At 44.0% G+C, this 9,442-nt stretch overlaps 1 protein-coding gene across 3 annotated transcripts in view; it reads right to left on the minus strand.

The window, feature by feature from the left end:
* FAXDC2 (fatty acid hydroxylase domain containing 2) overlaps nucleotides 1-9,442 on the minus strand; it is a 28,345-nt gene that overhangs the window by 18,511 nt on the left and 392 nt on the right. The window contains exon 1 of one of the 3 annotated variants that reach the window (XM_081136233.1): nucleotides 3,631-3,934. The exons of 1 other annotated variant lie outside the window; for it this stretch is intronic. The gene's annotated coding sequence lies outside the window, so the exon portion shown is untranslated. Of the gene's footprint in view, nucleotides 1-3,630; nucleotides 3,935-9,310; nucleotides 9,413-9,442 lie in introns of those variants that run through there. One more of the 3 variants, XM_081136235.1, reaches the window with a different exon arrangement.

Here is a 9,442-nt window from a genome sequence, read left to right on the forward strand (position 1 = left end):
AGGTACTTTTTAGTGTAGTTCCTTCAGAAGCAGATGATTCTGACTGTGCAAGCTTTTTACTGCAGAATCCCCCAATTTAGGTAAATCACACAGCAAGGCTACAGCTGATGTTCATGACCTCAGGGATCTGAATACAGGACAGTGGAATGGGGTGAGGGTGGCAGAAGTAGACAGAGTTTAAAGTTTCATTTGTCCACATCTCAATTCTTTCAGATTCTAGGTTCCTGATATAGAATGTTGCCATTTTATAGGTATTAAGATTTGTTATCTTTATGTGAATGTGCAAGGTTTTTTGTAAACATCTTGTGAAATTATAATAATTATTTGCTTTTAGAGGAGAGAAAAGAAGGGGGGAGGGGAAAAAACAAACAAACAAAAAAAGACCTTGTGGATCATCTGGTCTACCTTTGCCATTTTATAGCTAAGGAGAGAGCAGAACTGACTTGTTCCGAATTCCACACAGTTTCTGGCAAAATGCAGGCTTCCTAACACTCTGCCTAGGGCTACATGTGGTTTTGGAGTGGCACAAATTCTATTTCATCAGAGGGAAACGACACAGGGTGAGGGCTGCTGATGTGAGGACCGGAACTCCTAGTACTGCAGGCTGTTCGTATCTTAGAAAAGCTGAGGCATCTGCCTGCGGGGCCGAGACAGACCTGAATGCAATTACACAGCTTAAAGCCTCTGGTAAAGAGGGTTTTCAGGAGCCACTATGACCAGGGTCTGTGCCTAAGTGGGGCTTTTAAGGAAAAAGATATTCTTTCAAGAAGATGAAATGCATGAAGGGAAAGGTTAAACTTAGGAGACAAAAACAACTCCCTTGGGACAGTTTAGTCATGCTCTCTCCTTGAGGTTACAGCCCCACTAACTGCGTGCCCTGGAGGCTGGAAGCCTATTTTGTTTACCATGTCCACAGCACCAAACACAAGCCTAGCCTGTAGCAGACACTCAGGAAGTATTTGTTGAACAAATAAAAGAAGGGGAAATGAATAAAGCGCATTTTTCTTTGCCCTCAGAACGTGTCCAGCATTTGCTACTGAACATCTCAGCACCTTTCCCTGTACTAACGATTTTCCTAAGGTCAGATGTTGCCGCTCAGAGCATTTCTGTTTTACCAAATTGAATTGAGTCTATCCCCACCAGAGACATTTAGCTGGAAAGAAACTGAGGCAGCCCACAAGTCGGTATCTTGTCTATCTTGCCTTGCTTGCCATAAGCCCCAAAGGCCTGGATAGGACCCAAAAACTCCCGGGCCTACTGTTCACAGCCACCTTACACACTGACTATACTCCCCTCAACCGGTAACCTTTGTGAAGCCCAGATAATAGAACTGACTTGTCCTGACTCCACACAGTTTCTGGCAAAAGCCAGGCTTCCTAAATACTCTGCCTGGCTACATGTGTTTTTGGAATAGCACAAATGGGTAGTACCTGCCAAAGATACTACAAGGCCACTGGCCGTTCTAAAACCGGAGCCATTGTTGATGAATCTCGGTATGTTGCATCAAAACAGCTTTGACATGGTTGTCCAGCTCCTGCCCACACATCTATCCTGGGCCTTTACAATTTTAAAACTGTTGTCACCGGCCCCATCCCTTCTAAGTGACTCTGGCAGGTTAGAGAGAAGCAATTCGACCACAGTTGCTTCCTGCCAGTCTCTTCCAGTTAGATTTTCCTCTTTTGAGTTCTCACTTGGGAGTTTCTCCTACACATGGTTTTGAAGCCAAACCCAAATCCATATGATAGAGTTATCTGTCAGTTGCTACCAAAACAAGACTAAGAGAAGGTAGATGGTATAAATAGAGGCAGAGGATGCAGACATTAGTGACACGTGCAGGGTACTCTGTACACTAAGAAAATGTCCCAGCAGCCACATGCAAAAGAATGAAGCTAGACAACTATCTTTCAACTATACTAAAAAATTAACTCAAGATGGATTAAAGACTTGAATGTAAAACCTGAAACCATAAAATACATAGAAGAAAACATAAATGCTAAGTTTCTGGACATCAGTCTTTGTGATGCTTTTGTGAATTTAATTCCAAAAGCAGGGGAAACAAAAGCAAAAGTAAACAAATGGGACTCCATCAAACTAAAAAGCTTCTGTACAGCAAAGGAAGCCATCAACAAAATGAAAAGGCAACCTACAGAGTGGGAAATATATTTGCAAATCATATACCGAATCAGCAGTTAATATCCAAAATAAAGAACTCAAATATCTCAACAACAAAAAATAAACCCAGTCAAAAAATGGGCAAGGGATCTGAATAGGCATTTTTTCCAAGAAGACATACAGCTGGCCAACAGGCACATGAAAAGATGTTCAACATCGCTAATTATTAGGGAAATGCAAATCAAAATCACAATGAGATATTACCTCGCACCTGTTAGAATGGCTATAATCAAAAAGACAAGAAATAACAAATGTTGGCGAGGATGCAGAGAAAAGAGAACCCTTGTATACTGTTTGTGGGATTGTAAATTGGTGCAGCCACTATGGAAAACAGTATGAAGATTCCTCAAAGTATAATAAGACCCAGCTATTTCTCTTCTGGGTATTTATCCAAAGAAAATTAAACACTAATTTGAAAAGATATATCAAACCTATGTTCATTGCAGCATTATTTACAATAGTCAAAATATGAAAATGGCCCTGGCAGGTAGCTCAGTTGGTTAGAGAATTGTCCCTATACGCCAAGGTTGTGGGTTCCATCCCGGGTCAGGGCACATACAAGGATCAACCAGTGAATGCATAAATAAGTGGGACAGCAAATCGTTGTCTCTCTGTCTGTCTCTCTCTCTCCCTTCTCTGCTCTCTCCCTAAAATCAATAAATTAAAAAAATTTTTTTTTACAGATATGGAAATAACCCAAGTGTCCATCAACAACTAAAGATAAAGTGTGGTATATATACAATGGACTATTACTGCCATTGATGGATGGACCTTGAAAGTATTCAACTAAGTGAAATCAGTCATATGGAAAAAGACAAACACCATATGATTTCACTCATATGTGGGATATAAAAACAAATGAGCAAACAACAACAAAATACACAAAAAGCAAACTTACAGAGGCAGAGAACAGACTGGTGCTTACCAGAGGGGAAGGGGGTGGAAGGAGGGCAAAACGGGTAAAGGGGGGTCAAGTGCATGGTGACGGGTGGAAGCTAGACTTTGGTGGTGAGCACGATGTAGTATATGCAGATGCTGAATTATAATGTTGCACACCTGAAACTTAATGTTATAAACCACTCTTCCCTCAATCTAAAAATTGTTTATTTAAGAAAGAAGGGGGGAAGGATGGAAGGAAGAAAACAGTCTGGGGCACACTGTTCAGATGCAGGTGGCAGAGGTGAGAACATACTTTGCCTTTTTTTTTTTTTTTAACCCTCCCCCGAGGCTATGTTGATATGGAATGGAGAGAAGCGTCGATTGGTTGCCTCCCCAACGGACAGGGACAGGACCTGCAGCCTAGGTGTATATACCCTGACCAGCGAACCCATGACCCTTTGGTGCACTGGGTGACGCTCCAGCAGAGCCACAGGGCCCAGGGCTTGCCTGCTCTCTACAGGAACTCGGGCTGGCCCTGACGCTGCCTAAGAGCTTCCCTCCCCAGCGCTTCCCACTCACCTCTGCGGTGGCTGCTTCCCAGCTCCTCCAAGGTCCGGCCACAGCTCAAGGCTACTTTTACTTCCCCTTCAGCCCCAACCTTGGTAGCTGGCTGTCGCCTAACCCTGTTTTGTTACTGGAGTGGGTCAGGAGGCTGGCCACGGAGATCAAGTTACACAGCAGCCCACTGGCCTGAGCCAGGCACGTGACAAGAGAAAAAAAGTATGGGTCTGGGTGGAATGGAGACAAAAATGCTCTTCTAGCCAAAGGCCACTTCCTTAAAGCCCGGAGGAAATAGGCAGTTCAAGGAGGAGCTTGAAAGAGCGCATTTGGCCAAACTCTGGGCTTTTTTCCTTCTTTTTAAAAACTTCCTCTGTCTTCCTCAACTTAAAAAAATGCCACCATCCCATAGGAGGCAGGTTCAATAAGAGACATGGAAAGCAGAAGGCAGGCAGTCCAAGTAGATAAAAAGGTTACATGAACCAGAGGACCTCTCTTCTTTTATTGCTTCTATTGCTGCAGAGGCAGGCAAGGGGAAGAGGTGCGCCAGCTAATACTAGTGAGTGTAGAAAGGGACACCTGTGTAGGTGAAGGTTACGTGTTGATTGAAACAGGTGAACTTAGGATCCAGGAGCCAGGACATGAACTGGTGAGCACCTTTGAAAAAGAGCTGAGTTTTTATTTTGAAATTTTATTTTGAAATTTCTAAATGTTACTTCTGAACAGGCAATATGTGCATCTGATACGAAATACAGAAGGGGCAAAAGAGTGACCAGGAAAAAGTTAGCCTTTTTTCACTCCCCTCCACCCCAGTGTTTTTTCTCTCTGCCCAGAGGTTGTTTATGTAAGTACACACACATATATATATATATATGTCTGTCTTCTTTCGAAACAGCATACAGAGGTACTAGTTCTGCTCCCTGCCTTTTTGACTTAACACTCAAACGTGGAGATTGTTTCACCTCGTACCCATAAGTAATACCACATTCTTTTTAATGGCTGCAGGCTGCCACATGGTATAGGTGTATTATACTTTACTTGGCCAATAAAGGACCACTTCTTAGTTACTTTTCCCTGCCTGATTGCTGGCACAATGCAAGCACTCAATAAACACTGAATGCTTGCTCACAAATTAATTACATTTTGTACAACTTGTTCATATTTTTCCTCATCTCTCCTTGCAGAGGTACTGATATTTTTTTCAGTATTCCAGGTATTTATATAATGTATATATTCCCTGGCTGAACAAATTTGTCTGGGTACTGATCAAATTTTGCTACCTGACTTCCAAGGCCCATCTTCATCTAGCTGCTCTCACGTAACATTATTTCTCACTACTTCCTGCTTTCTAACACCCAGAGCATCGCTGTCAAGTGCACACATGTATTGTTCACTTGCCAAGTGCAGACATTTTTTAAAAATTGATTTCAGAGAGAGGAAGGGAGGGGACGGGGAGAGACAGAGAGAAACATTGATTTGCTGTTCCACTTATTTGTGTATTCATTGATTGATTCTTGCATGTGCCCTGACAGGGGATGGAACCACTAACCTTGGCAAATCGGGATGAAACTCTAATCAACTGAGCTACCCAGCCAAGTCCAGAAAGTGCTCTTGAGGGGTCCTCAGATCCTAGAAGAAGGCAGTTCTGGGTTTAACCGGAGAGCTGCCACCCGGCAGCTTTGTGAGCTTGGCCTCTCTGAGTCTCAGTTTCCTCATCTGTTCAAAGAGTGAGATGGATTAGTGGATCTCTGAGGCCCCTCCCAATTCTAATGTCTGACAACCTGGAGTTGAGATTTATAACTATGTTTAAATTTTTCTGGAATATATCCCCTAGCTCACACCCCAAACACATACATCTGGTTAGACACTTCCAAGACACTGAAGCCTTTGGGTCCTATTGCTCCTAGAACATTACAGAATGTTAGAGAACTTCAAAACAAGATTCCTAAACTGGTCATATAAAAAAAAAAAAAAAATCAGATTTTTGAGATCTGGCTGTAACATGAGAAATGCTGGGTTTGTTGTAACACCAGGGAGAGGGAGAGCGGGAAAGAGGGAGAGAAAGGAGGTTCAAACCTGACTAGAGAGTTCCAAAAGACAAGTTTTACTTTCATCTCTTTCCACTGGCCTGTATTTTTATTTGCCTGCCTGTCGGAAGGATTCTATAGCAGAGATCAACTTTCTTCTCTGTAAAGTACTGAATATTCAGTTAGCAGCCTTGGAGAGTTCCACAATAATAATCATCAAAAGGATGTAGCGGCAATTAAATCTCAATCAGAATCAACTAGTAAAATTACCTAAATTGTTACCTAATACTTCCATAGGCAACATTTACCATACCTGGGAGAAGCTATCTTTTTTTTTTTTTTAAATCCTCGCCCGAGGATATTTTTTCCATTGCTTTTCAGAGAGAGTGGAAGGGAATGGAAGGGAGGAGGGAGAGAGAAACATGAATGTGAGAGACACATCAATTGGTTGCCGCCTCCTGAACACACCCCAGCCGGGCCGTGGCTTGAGCCTGCAACTGAGGGACTGTGGCCTTGGCTGGAATCAAACCTGGGACCCTTCTGTCTGCAGGCAGACGTTCTAACCACTGAGCAAAACAGCCAGGGCATCTGCTTCCCTCTCCTCCGTTTGCCTTTGCTCCATCTCTCCAAAGCTGTCCTGACCTCCTTCTACTACCTCAATGCTTGTTTACTTGTTTTCTTGTCAGTCTCTGCCACCAAATGTTAAGCTGCACAAGCCAGGAGCCATGTCTGTTTCGTTCACCTCAACATGGGGCTCTGCCCAGAGCAAATGGCCCATCAACAGAACTGGATAAACACCTAATTTCATATTAGAAGACTCGAATCCTGGTCTTATATCTGGGAGCTCAGTGACCTTAAATTATTTAATTACTTTCTGTGAAATTAGAGGAATTCATTATTTAGAACATCTTTATGGACCTCTCAGGTTAGGAACTTTGAAGGTCTATTATTATTATTGGTAAATTTTGAAATGTTACTTTAGTAGACTCTAAGGGAGAAGGAACAATCAAAGAAAATCAAATGAGATACAAATAAAACCGATTTGATATCTATTTCTGGATTTTAAAAATAAAGTGTGTTCTCATCAGAGATCAGAATGTTTTTCAGGTGGTAATCAAAAGATCAAAATAATATTCAAATGCATAATCATGAAATATGATATATGTTTTATATTTAGGGGAGTTTGATGATCTGTTGATAATTTTCAAGAGTCAGGTTTTTTCTATTATGTAGAAAAACAGGGACAACACACTGAGCAGGAAGTTAACCCCAGCTATACCAAGAAAAAAAGCCAGCTGGGTGCATTCTTCAGTTGAATGTAAAGATAAATATATAATCTGATAAAAGACATTACACAAAGTGACAGACCTTGGCTACTTTGGGGGTGGGGGCAGGGGGACTCTAACAATGGAATTAATCAATTGTCAGGCATCTAAGTGTGTTAGCACGCTAAGGGACACAAAGGTGTTTGAGAATTGGGCTCAGAGGGTGATTTATTATAGTACTATATGCCTGGATGTATTTACCGTCTCCATTTTAAAAATATTTCAAACCCAAATATTTTTATTACATTTTATCTTTGTACACATATTATACTTTAAGAAATGTACCGTTAGATTTATTGAGAATTGGGAATAACAGAAAGCCTTGGCTAGCCAAGGATATCACCCTGACTGGTTCTTGAAAAGATCCATTTTACAGCTAGTGTTTCTCAATTTTTTTTAACCTATACCCTCCCAGATAAGAAGTTATGATTAAGCCTTAGTTTCTATACTTTGTAGTTCAAAAACAATAGTTATTAAAAATAAGTATGAGATTATATTCTTGAATATATTCTCCATCTGCCTTCTCATTTGTTTGGGGCCTTCCTCCCAAAGAGAATCAGTGATTTTGTTCTAATTTTGAAATAGCATAAGTATGGCACAAAATCCATTGTTTACAACAAACACTCCCAACACCTCCTGAAATAAAGCCACCTGTGTTTTACATTTCCCTTCAATAACCTGAGAAATAAACACCATGTTCTAGGTGAAGGGGTTGAGGAGACAGAGAGGTTTCCTGTTTGATTGTTTCAGTGTACACCAGGCCTGAGTGCTCAGGAAATAACAAAATTCCAAGAAAGGACTGTGAAGGCGGCTCTTCAATGTGACTAGCTCCTGGTAGGGCTGTCCTCCCCTGAACCTAAGTGTAAGTGGGTGAAAGGATATTAGAAACCCTCAGGACAAGAGCAAGAGAGTGTCTTGCCTGCCTTCTCATCAAGTATTGCTTAACGGAATGACTGAGTGTTAAGTCTGCAGCAGAGCTAACAAATCTTGAGTATCTCAGGGAAAACAGAGACTACCAGAAACAATTGAACACACACATATATATATTTTCCTCAGTGCAGGGCACTTTCTCCATTTATTAATGCAACCATCTTGTGAGATAGTTACTCATATCTCTATGTTAGAGATAAGGAGACACCCTCATTTGTAGGGGAGAAGAGTTCAGAAAGGGCATTTGATACTCTATCTACCCTGGGGGCTGGAGTGGGGCTTTAGCTTTTGGGAATCCATTTGAAACTGCTGCTGAAGGCCAGCTCTGCCTCCAGCCTGGGAAACGGAAGTAGGATTTTGGAGACTTCCCTTAGAGGGAAATGTTTATATTTCTTTGATTTCAGAGAGAGTAAGGGAGAAGGAGGGAAAGCGATAGAAAGAAACATCAATGATGAGAAGGGCACTGATCGGCTGCCTCCTGCACGCCCCCTATTGGGGATCGCGCCCGCAGCCGGGCAGGTGCCGTGATGGGGAATCGAACTCCGATCTCCTGGATCCTGGGTCGATGCTCAACTGCTGAGCCTCGCCCGCCGGGCTAGAGGGAAATGTTGAAAAGCAGGAAGGCCCAGGCCACCGCGGGGCCAGCCCGGCTGCAGGCTCCACCCCTACGGGCGTGCAGGAGCCGGCGGATCAATGACTCTCATCATTGATGTTTCTCTCCCTCTCTCTCTTCCTCTCTATGAAATCAACAAAAACATACTAAAAAAAAAAAAAAAAAAAAAAAAAATGAAGGGAGGCCCAGTGACGGGGTGAAAGCGTCTAGGACTCGCATCCTGCTTTGGGCCGCCCGCGTCCTCTCTCAGGGCTGGGAATTGGGAGCCGCGCGCAGATGTCAGGGCTTTGTCTTCCCCCCACTGGGGCCACGGGCGGCGTGGCATCCCGTCCCCGTGAAACGCTGCCTGGGGACGGGCTTTGGCAAAGGGCCTTTTTTCCAAACAGGATTTACAGGGAATTGGGGGGGGGGTTAAAGGGCCTTAGGGACCTCCCAGGCGAGACCTGGGCCCCACTGCTCGCGCAATGAAAATCTGCCAGGCCTGCTCGGCGTCCGCGAGGCCTCGGGGCTCGCCCGGGAGGGAGTCCGCGTCCCCTTTGTCACTGGAGCGGGGCCCCGCGGGCCCGTTGCTATGGTAACGTGGCTTGCCCAGCTCCTATAGGCTGGGAGGAGGGAGGCGGGCCTCGGCGGACGTCACCCACACTCGGTTTGGCTGTACTGTCCCCACCCGTAACTTAACCGTTTGCCAGGAATGAGGCCGTGAGGTAGAGGCTTTGTGAGGGGTCCCGGGTGTGGGGGGGGCGCATTGGTACAGAGTGAAGGGTCAGGATCTCGCCCCACCAACCAACCCCAAAGTCCGCTCCTACCAAAGGTGTGAAGGTCCTTCCAAGCAGGGAGGAGGAGGTGTCGTAATTTGGGGTTCGGTCTGGCGGGCCAAGTCCTTTGGTCCACCTAGGCCACGCCCACCAAGGGGGGGGGCGCCAATCTAGACCACGCCC

The sequence above is a fragment of the Miniopterus schreibersii genome, assembly GCF_964146895.1.
Source record: "Miniopterus schreibersii genome assembly, chromosome: 4".
Taxonomy (NCBI): Eukaryota; Metazoa; Chordata; class Mammalia; order Chiroptera; family Miniopteridae; genus Miniopterus; species Miniopterus schreibersii.